Below are 12,201 nucleotides of genomic sequence, written 5' to 3'. Positions count from 1 at the left end.
TGAACATAATTATAACCATAATCATAAGCATAACCATAATAATAACCATAATTTTAATCATAAATTTAATTATGATCATGATCATATTCATAAGCACAATCATACCCATAATCATAATAATTACTATAATCATAAACGTAATCATAATCAAAATGATAATTATACTATAATCACAGCCATAAATATAATCATAAAAAAATCATAATAATAAACATAATTATACTCCTAATCATAGCCATATGCATAATCATAATTATAGCCATAATTTTAATAAAAACCATAACCATAATCATAATTATAATTATAATCATAACAATAACCATATTCATAATCATAATTATAACCATTACTCCAATAATACTTATAAACATAACCATAGTCATAATCATGATAATAATTATAATAATAATCATGACCATAATCATGAACATAATCATAATGAAAAACGATATTTTAGATGAAACTAATATTGTTGATGAGTTTGTCTAATCACAGAAAGCAAAAACAAAACAAAACCATCAAAAAAATTGTATGTATTTTATAATTGTCTTGTAAAACAATAAACCAATTTTCACGATTTCATTTTGTTTTTCGTAATTCACAAAATCTAATCGTTTATATAATTAGTTTTCAAAAGCCAACTGACACCTTACTGATTAACCAGAAAACAAATCAACATGAAGAATTAAAGATGGTGAGAAGAATGTTGTCGAATATACAGATGCTGAAACGTTGACGAGATACGTATATCTATCTATCTATCTATCTATCTATCTACCTATCTATCTATCTATTTATTTATCTATCTATTTATCTATCTATATATCTATCTGTTTATCTATTAATATATCTATCTATTTATCTCTCTATATATATATATTTATATATATATATATTTATCTACCTACCTATTTATCCATCTATCTATCTATCTATATATATATTTATCTATCTATCTATTTATCTATCTATCTATATATATATCAATCTATATATATATATCCCTTTCTCTCTCTCTCTCTCTCTCTCTATATATATATATATATATATATATATATGTATGTATGTATGTATATATATATATATGTATGTATATATATATATATATATATATATATATATATATATATATATATATATATATATATATATATATATATACCTAAAAGTGTATATTTCTGAATGGGTTTCAAATGTATAGAAGTTCCTTGTACGATAAATTTGTACTCATGGAATATAACACTATTATACTTGAATGAGATAACCATAAAGTTTAGTTTTTCGTCGCACTGACATTTTTATTAGAAGCCTACTTTTTCCACTTAAAATTATTCAAACAGATATTCTTATAAAATCGAGCTGTAACTAATTAATAAATTAATTAATTTTCATAGTGTCTTATTATTTTTTTTCTATTTGACTATTAGGCTCAGTTCTATTCATGCATATTTTCTATATTGTGCATAATTAAGTAGCATTTAGGTTGCAAATTTCAACATACAGCACAATCACGTTGACACATCAGTTCTCGCTAGATCACCGAAGTTAAACAACGTTGAACCTGGCCAGTACCAGGTAGGTAACCATTTGGGAAGGTGGGGCGATGCATTTACCGTGAGGTAAAAATACTTCTTTCTAGGGTAGATGAGCCTCTCTGAAACTGTAGTAGATAAACAAAATACCCTTGAAGCATCCAGTGGTTCCAGCCATTAGAAAAACGTGAAAGATTCCGCGGAATTTGTTCAAGTTTCACCTGCGTCTACTGGCATTGGATGAAACATTTCTTTCTTTTTAGGTTGCAAACGTTCTAGCACACACACACACACACACACACACACACACACACACACACACACATATATATATATATATATATATATATATATATATTTGCGAAAGAAAACCCGAATAACAAGAAATATTACGTAGGCATGACTTCCTTAGATTTCAAAACCCGATACTATGACCACAAAAGTACATTCAAAAATAAAAAAACACCGTATAAAAACAACACTAGCGAATAAATACTGGAAACTCAAAGAAAGCGGACATTCGCCGGTAGTCGAATGGAAAATAATAAGACAAGCTACCACGTGCAGACATTTAGATGACCCATGTAAATTATGCCTCCATGAAAAATTTGCTATCCTGTACTTTAAAGAACCCCAAAATCTATTAAACTGTAGACGAGAAATAGCAAACAATTGTGTTCACAAAATAAAACTTACTCTAGGATAGCGATACAAAATAGCTTTAAAACTAACAAAAACAATAGAAAACAAACAAATAAATAAATTAAATAAACATGAATATACATAAACGACCACACACATATATATGTGTGTGTGTGCGTGTGTGTGTGTATTTGTGTACACATATGTATATATAAAAAAGAGCAGAAATGAGGAAAATCGTCTGCCTTAAACCACTAACCTAGTTCTAAAACAGATCCTTTGTTCGATAAAATGCATGCCCATTGGCTGATAGGAAGAGGCGCAGTGGATACTAGAAAGCTGATTGGCTAACTAAAATCCTCAACATATATAAAAACGAGAAACAACCACAGAATTCGCGCATAATCCTGACGAACCCTATAGTGGATGAAACGCCGAATATTCCGTGTAGCTTAAGCGCCATATATATTTTATAAATTACTAATATATATATGTATATATATATATATATATATATATATATATATATATATATATATATATATATATACAGTAGCCTCTTTTTCTATCGTTTGCAAATGATTCAAATTTTAGTATGTTATTATGGATGATAACGACTACTTTTCACAGTTGTTATTTCTAACAAATATTAGGTTTTAAAATTTTGTCCCTTAGTTTTGGATGCCAAAAAATGCACTTTCGTAAATGATTGAATTCATTCAAAACATATCGCTAAAACCAAAACAAAACGACATCTAAGTAAATCGCGATATATCCAGACAGTTGGCGAGATGGTCCAGGGGTAAGTGTTTAGACTCATTACCGTTGGGTCCCGATTTCGAATCTCGCTAGATACAGCCACTCTGATAAGTCGTAGACGACGAAACGCGTGTCAGTGGATAATTACATTTTAAAAATAACATATATAGGGGCCTCCTTTAGTCTTTGACAAACTGGATACCCTCGAAGGGGTGCCTGCGCGTGAAATTTTGTGGCAGGAGGTTCGCAATCTCAAACTACACCTCTCCTGAGTCGACATTGTTAAATACCAGTGGCAAGTGAAGCGCTTGTACAGGAAGACTGGAAACAAATGCCGAGATAAACGAAGAGCACATACGACACCTAGAATTCCCAAATGGTCACCCATCTGGTACTAACCAGGCTCAACGTTGCTTAAGTTCGGTGATCTGACGAAAACCGGTGTGTCAACGCGATTATGCCGTACTTATATATATATATATATATATATATATATATATATATATATATATACTGATGCATTTCGGCTTCTGACGCACGTCTATGACATGGGTTGCTTCTTAGAATCTCACACCGTCAATATCTGCAATAAAGAGATGCAGCTTTTAGATTATGTATGCATACGTTCAGTTATCATAATGATGCAATTTGCAATCCCCTTTGATCCATTCCGGTGGAATAAAAATAGGAGGCATTACTTTTGGAACACCCCTTCATGAGTTTTTAGTCTCTCTGTCCAGTTGATGAAATAATTGAAAACAAAGTCGTATACAAACATCCAACAAAATTTAATTAAAATCGTGGCATAAGTTTTGTACTAGAAGAGCTTACAATAAGTAGATAGGTATACGCTTGCGCTGGACACAACCATTGAAGACGACGTTATAATGTATTTTATTTTATAACTTGCAAATTATAGAGACTAACAAAATAAGAAAAAAAACACGATACCATGCGTTAAGAGCTGGGGTACACAAGTGTTATCATTTCCGAGTAACCACTTATCAAGCCTCAAAAGCCACTCGAGGGTAAAGGTTAATGAATGTAAGGTGGTAATGTAGTAATCGTTACTGGTGTAAATTCGGTAGAATTTGATTATTTATGGGGATGGATCAACAAGAACTTGTTTACATTGGATTTAAAGGCTACTAAGTTGTAGTCAAATGGGAAACAGACCAGCAGAACAGTGTTCCACGGGAGGGGGGAGTTCTAGGAAAGAATGTTTGTTTAAGGAATCTGCGTTTAGATTTAGGCACAGATAGAAAGTTGAGGGAAATTGTATATAGTGGTTGTAGCTAGTCGAGTTATTTTATGAAAGTTTTGCAAGGGGGGACCTTAGATTGTTTGCGTTTAGTTGAGCATTTACCATGAAAATAACAACAAAGCAGAGATAGGCTCCCAGTGTCTCTTCTGTGGGAAAGAGGTTTCAGGAAAGAGAAAAGGAATTTACAAGATCATATATATATATATATATATATATATATATATATATATATATATATATATATATATATACGGGGGGTGCGTGCGCGCGTGTGTGTGTGTATGTGTGTGTTCTTCAATTTTTTTCGTCTGTTTTCTTTATTTTTTTCTTTTTTTTTTCTTTTAACTTACCTAGCAATGTTTTTCTTTTGGGGGGGGGGGGTACTTATGCACTTATTGATCCGTACTGAAATAAAAACGTTATTATTTAAAAAGCAATTCTTAACATGAGGAGAGGAGGGTGTTTTGTACCTATTCTCTACTTCACCCTTACAATTGAATAAAAAAAAACATATCATAAAACTTTAATTAAACTTGGAAATACGATTTTAAAAAATAGCGCGGATCAGTAAGTGCATTAGCACCCTTTCTTTCGTACTATTTCGGACCCTTATTTTTCATATTGTGTTTTTTATTTTATTTCTTTTTGTGCGTGGCAACTCAGGTTTCTTTACGGCCCCTTTCAGAAGTCTGTGGTCAACGATCACCAAATAGCAGGTGCTACATATAGGTGTTTGTGACGCTGTGTTGCGTAATAGGTACATAGATACGAGACGAGATGAAGATAGAGAGAGAGCAATTCTTATGACTGTGGCGCTGAAGAGGACTGTGAATGACAGTTCTTTAAACAGTAGGAAGATACATTATCTAATCGGGGGATACAGTCAACCTTTGGAAGAGGCTTTCAATGCAAAGTCTTTTATACAAGACCATGAAGACAAAACACATTACCTTGTGTGACATACAATACAGTCCAACATATAACATTTAATACACAAAACGGCACCAAATCGTCGTGTGCTACATGTGGTACACAGCGACGTGACCACATTTATAATAGAGGAAAAAGACATTGGTGTTGAGAGATAGATGTGAATAGAAGTGTTAAAGAGTTTCTGGCAGTCTTCCCGAACTAAATGAAGAGAAATGTTAATGGCATTTCTTTAAACAGGAAGGAAATGCATTATCGAAGAGGGGACACAGTCAAACTTTGGAAGGGGGGTTCAATACACAGTTCTTTATACAAGACGATGAAGACAAAACACATTACCTTGTGGTTGAATGACGAACGCAGACACAAGGCTTACAACAAATACAAGACGTTTATTCATCCAGTTGGTGATTGGAATTCGATGCCTGCTACGTTGCTACATTGTCATCTTTTTCTGACCCCTTCACTTACTAAGGAGTTTCTGACCTACTGGGACTCCTCCGACTGACTTTCTGACTGATTTCTAGTCTAACAAGTGCTTTCTGACGTCAGAATGCGCGCCTGACATGTGAATTCCATGCACATACTTCCAACACTCTCGTCTAGTGGTTCCTAATTGTTCCTTGTGTGTGTGTGCGCGCACACGTGTGCGTGTGTGTGTGCGTGCGTGTGTGTGTGTGTGTGTATGACATACAATACAGTCCAACATATAATATTTAATACACTAAATGGCACCAAATCGTCGTGTGTTGCTCGCGGTACACAGAGACGCGACCACATTCATAATAGAAGAGAAAGATATATGGTGCTGAGAGATAGATGTGAAGAAAAGTGTTAAGGAGTTTCTGGCAGTCTTCCCGAACTAACTGCTTCTCTCTTTCGGACTCGCTCGGACTGTTTGACTGACTGTTTTCTCGTCTAACTTAAGTGTATATATTAAATCTATACTTCTTTGTGATGTCAGAACGCCAAATGTGTGAATTCCATGCACATTTCTGTTAAATGTTTTTGACTCCTAATGGGGGGGTAGTTATTTATTTGCTGCCCACCACAGCAAAATGTGGCACAAGGCCGGAAGGTGGAGAACAGGCGAGCTCCCCTAAAGAAGGGGGCCTCTCGCCTCAACAAAAATTGCCTGGGCACCACCACCCCGTCGGCATTCCCCGGTAGGGGCGCCTCAGGCGACAAGCAATTAACTTGCCCCACCGGAAAGCCCGGTGGCAAGGCCTGGAAGGGTGGACCTCCTAGGTAGTACCCAGGCGGTGTACCTGAGTCCCACTGGTGCTGGGCCGGTTCACGGCCCCTCACCTGTCAGGCTGAGTGTCAAGAACGGATCCTTGACGAGTACGACTACCCTGTCTCCCTGCATCCCCATCAGACGAACTAATGAGTGTATGACACCAATGATTTCGACGATCGTTTTTATAACCACCGGTTGTGGTAATCAACCAATGAAAATCTTCCAAACTTACTATAAAAATAGTCGAATTTTTTATTCAATCAGTTCGCCGTTAACTAATCACGGACCGCATTTAATTCTTGGCCGTCACCTTTGTTACTGGCAATTACTTTACACTCAGTATCGGGACTGCACTGCTTCTCCACCGCCATCTTTGTTCAACATAATGTCTCAACACTTAACACTTTCTCTGTGGACATTCTTTGATTCCATTGTTCCATTATTCCTGCTTTGACCAAAATTAAACCAATATAACTTTCTGCTTACCTTCATTCTTTTGTTGTATAAGTTATTTCTAACATGCATTTCTCGCTACAACGGATAATTCCACTGCATTCCTGGAATCGTATCTAACTAAGAAAAATGTATTCATTTTAACTTTTAATAATTGCGTTCGATTCCAGCTTTCTCCTTCAATAATAATATTCGATTCTAATTACTTCGTTTATAACTAATAACCGGGAGCGTTTCTCTTTAATATACAAGAGTAGTGGTAGGAAAATAAGCTTTAATGAAAACAATCTTATTATCCTGTCCATGAAGGGAAAGCATTACCAGTCTATCAGAAAAAAAAAACTTTAGTAGTCAGAAATAAATGGAGAAACAGATTTATTAACTAGGAAACCTACACCATTTGAGCGAGAAGATTTATTCCATGAAGTGAAAAGGCTATGGCAAAATGGGAGTGTTTCAATGGACGAGTCTTTCATTTGAGTTGCAGACAGGCCAATAGTATTTCATTTCATGCGTGCATGCGCAACAAATATAACATCAAGATCTTAGTTGAGGCCGCCAATAGATTGGCGGTTGTAGGTGCAAATAAGAAGTTAGTTTGTGTTGACTTTTTCTTTAGTCGCATTCCAGACTTGTGTACAGAACTGTATATGCTGGCCTTGGTCACGTGTGTCACACTGGCCCGGGGTTGCTAGTATGCTCTCCTGGTCGCATGTTGATGATCTAGAGGTTGCAGGAAAGAAAAAAGGACATACCCTACGAGTTTACGGTCTTAGATGTGCTAACATAGATAGTAGCATCATCAGCATAAATGTCTACGAATGATGTAAGGATGTGATCTAGAGGTTGTCTCATTTGATCTGGAAAAATAAAAATAAAAATAGATATAAGATGATATTGTCTACAATTTAACTAGGGCTGTGACAAGAGAATATTCTTATCATTGTTTTAACTCTCGAGTATATATCCGGCACAGACACAGTTAATCAATCAAGAACGACATCATCCTATCTAAAAAGATATAAGATATTAATTGATATATACTCGAGAGTCAAATTAGTGAAAAGAATATCCTCGTGTCATTGCCCTAATTATAACAGATAAAAATCATATAACATTAAAATCGTATTTAAAATTTTGGTAACATTTACTCTGCTAATTCTCTGAAAAGTACAAATGAGATTCTACTGTTTTGGGGCGATTACACGTGACTAGCCTCCCGTCACTCACTCACCTCCAAAGATGGTGGTAAAAATAAATACAAAGTAAAAACGATATTTTAAAATTTATAATAGTGGATCACATTCGCATATACATATAAGGTAATATGATCTCTCATATCTGGGAACTTACTTCCGGATCATATAGCGTTTTGAGGCAGACCTAAAAATCGTTATCTGATTCGGAAGTGAGTGGACATTTTTCGTGAAATTTACATACGTTAAATTTATATCTAATATGCAGTTGTTGTTGTTGTTGGTGGTGGTGGTGTTGTTTTAAATGTGTACTTTATTTCCGTTCTATTCTATATAATATTCTTTGTTTGTTTCTTCCTTAGTCAGTCTGTGAAAAAAAGGGCCAAATCTGCAAAATTTGACTTAAAGTAGATAATCTGGCAAACATGGACAAGAATATTAGGATGACCTCCCTTTAATATAGCCTCGTTTTCGAATATCATTATAATAATGATATATGATCATTGTTGTAACGGTGTGAGAAAGAAACCGTAGTAATTTTGATAGGCAAGTAAAGAAAAAGTTAGCAAAACGTTACGCATAAAAAGGAGCATTCGAAAGAAAATGGACTAAATTATATTTGGAGAAGTAATTAAAAAATCAAAGTTTAGAAAGTTTATATTTAAGGAAAAATTAAAGTTATGAAGAAAAATGTAATGTATCGAATACTTTTGCGTGGCACTATATATATATCTATATATATATATATATATATATATATATATATATATATATATATATATATATATATATATTAGTGTTGGGACGATTAATCGGAATCGGAAATCGGAAAAATCGGAGTTTTGGGGGGTATCGGAATCGGTATCGGAATCGGAAAAATTTGAGCCTATTTTGCGATGCCAAAACCGATTCCTTAAATTATGTTTTTATTCTGATTTTGGTTTAAGAAACATCTTCCACTGCTTGTAGTAATAATAAAATAATAAATATTTATTGATTTAAACTTCCAGTAATACTAAAATATCTAGACTACGCCCTCACAAGTGTGTTTTTTTATGTTTGAGAAAATATAGGCAAATTAAAGATGTGTTTTTTATAGTTAAATGTTTAGAGATTTATAAAGAATCGGAATCGGAATCGGTAATTGTATCGGAATCGGAAAAAATATTGGAATCGTTTAATCACTAATATATATGTGTGCGTGCGTGCGTGCGTGCGTGCGTGCGTGCGTGTGTGTGTAATATTAACTAAAATATAGAGAATAAAATTGCATATAACTTTATTACAACATCAGATCAATAAGGAAAGAAAATATAGGAGAAACCCCTCTTTAGGCCATGACATTTGGAAGCCAAATGCTTCTCATTAAAAAAAGGAGAAAACAACAGCATTATACAAAATATAATATAAAGATCAAAACATTTCGATTAGAAATGAAATATATAAGAAAAACAATTTAAAAAAACAGAGTAAAGGTAGATGGAAAGGATTAAGCGTACGTAGATAAGGAGGTAAAATATTTCAGTAACATCTGAATAAGCAGGCCAGATAGATTCGTCTGTGTCTGCCGAAACAAACTGTAATGCTGTGTATTCACTAAAAGTTAAAAAAAAATATATATCCATTATATTTAGCTTTACTTCAGTACTGAGAACTTTTTGATTTCATTTTTTTCCAACCCTAAATTGGATTTTGCCTTGGATTTTATATATATATATATATATATATATATATATATATATATATAGCAGAGTAAACAACAGATTGAATCGTGGGAAACGATAAGTTAAGCGAGTATGTAGGGGCAGAAAGGTTCAAAGGGTAATGTTGTGACATGTATCAAACTTTGTGACCGATCATTTTTCACTGGAAATATCCGAATATATATATATATATATATATATATATATCTGGAAAGATAAAAATAGATATAAGATGATATTGTTTATATATATATATATATATATATATATATATATATATATATATATATATATATTGTAATGATCGAGGTAGAGAGGGGAAAAGAAACGAAAAAGAATAATAATAAATAAATGAATAAATATCAGTGCGAATAGCGAACCACTCTTCCTCCTTCTCCAAATCAAACGTAGATCCCCCACCAACTCGGCCTCCCTCACACAAAACATCGCTAGCAGCGAGATCCCCACCAACTTTTTGTTTTGTCAAAACGAACAAACCAAGACTTATATTTATATATAGAGAGATAGATAGATAGATATATAAAAGTCACTTTGCGTGCGTGTGTTTCTCGTCGATGGGTTCCGAAACGGCTGCGCCTATCTTTTGCAGATTTCTCACAAAGGTAATTTATTTGTCTGGCAGTGTTCTTAGATACGTTTTGTACAGAAATCCATCCGATAAGTATTGAAAACCGAAAAATTCTCATCTTAAATAATTAAAAAAAAATTTGCCGTTGCCTGGTGTAATGTAGAATATTTCCATGTAAAAATTATTCTCATTTATCTATAAGAGAAGAAAGAGTATGTTTAAGATCGTCAAGCCCAAATAGCAGCTAATGTGATGATGGAATTTGATGACCGACATTATCATTATTATTTATTTTTTATTTTTTTTCGAATTAGTCAACCGGGCAAATTATTCCTCGTAATACATATAAATCAATAGAGGGTTGATGCTATCATAATACATACGAAATCTTCATAATTTAAAATATCATGTTTAGACGTATTGTACGACCGGGTTACGCCAGCCGACCAGCTAGTATATACTTAAAAGGGAAAGGTTGTTTACTTGAAGCGTTGCTGGTCAATGAGTATGGAAACGTATAAGAAGGCAGGTATTGATGTGTATAAACAAAAATAGCAAAACGAACGAAGGTCTTTTAGTTTCTATTTTACTAGCGGTGGGAGGGCTTTTCCGGTCGTAAAATACGCTTAAATATGATATTTTAATTTTTCCAGATTTCATATATATTATTATAGAGTTGTTATTTCAAAAATTAAAAAAATATATATTTGGGTGTCATTAGCTAGAATCGAAATCGAAAGCAAAACTGTAGCATTCAAATAAAAACAAAACTATTTTAATCGGTTAAAGACACATAAAACAAGTCCATAAAATTCTATCATTTGAGGCCCCAAGAGCCACTCTGCGACTTTTAGTTTTTTTTATACTAGTATTTCAGCCCGGCGTTGCCCGGGTGTTTGGATGTGTATGGTGAGCAAAAAAAAAAGTGGTAGTAGGAAGGAAGGCTTGAACCCGTACCGCAGAGGAGGAAAAGAACGGAGTAAAACCTAACGTTTATGCTGTTACGACCACCGCCAGACCGGAAGCAACATTTTTTAAAATTAAGGCTAGACAATTAAGGCTAGACAATCTAAAGGAGAGGATAACTTTCAAAAATATCGGTGAAAAAAGTGACCCCCCCCCGTGTAGAAAAGTGCCTTGTTGAAGGGGAAGATATTAATGTTTTTAGCCAATTTTTCGATATTTGTCGTATGAAAGGTCGAACGTTAAAACGATACTGATCTTGGTAAAATCCGTCGCCTCTATTGAAAGTTTAAGGCAGACATGCAAACAGAAATACATACATTTATATATTGGTAACTAAACATTTTCGACCCAAACTGATGAAAAAGCTTGCCCTATCTCTGAATACCCGTTATGTAAAATTTCAAATATTTAGACCAAACATTGTCTGAGTAATTTGGAAGAGACCGCAAAGGTCAATTTTTTTAACTTTGACCCCTATTATGACCCCTTAAAATTTATTGCTTTAGGCTTAAATCAAGTTATTAAGTTAGAGCCTTGTCCAAGGAACCTATATCTAAAATTTCAAGTGCGTAGACCCAAAATTGTTGGAGGAGTTTGGTAGAGTTCTCAAAGGTCAAATAGTTGAACTTTGACCCCTTAATCGCCAAATTTCTGGCCAACAAACCGATCACATCGATTTTCCCAAATCTCAGTACCCTGTATATCAAATTTCGAGTCTGTAGACTAAACATTGACAGAGTTATTGCGTAGGAAAATATACACAGACACACAGACACACGTTCACTTTTATATATATATATATATATATATATATATATATATATATATATATATATATATATATATATTGTTTCGTTTTACCGTCATATTTTTCGGCCTGTCTAGATGTAACTTTCTGACGAAATTAGAATCTCATTTTCAATTCAG

The 12,201-nt window shown here is 33.8% G+C and overlaps 1 pseudogene; it reads right to left on the bottom strand.

Moving 5' to 3' along the window:
* Window positions 1-3,284: 3,284 nt before the first annotated feature.
* On the bottom strand, window positions 3,285-3,401 carry LOC145292404 (5S ribosomal RNA; annotated as a pseudogene).
* Window positions 3,402-12,201: the final 8,800 nt, after the last annotated feature.

Source organism: Euprymna scolopes, chromosome 13, assembly GCF_053919585.1.
Source record: "Euprymna scolopes isolate OS-2025 chromosome 13, ASM5391958v1, whole genome shotgun sequence".
In the NCBI taxonomy this organism is placed as follows: Eukaryota; Metazoa; Mollusca; class Cephalopoda; order Sepiida; family Sepiolidae; genus Euprymna; species Euprymna scolopes.
The sequence above is the reverse complement of the archived record's forward strand: the minus strand, read 5'-3'. Positions and strand labels throughout refer to the sequence as shown.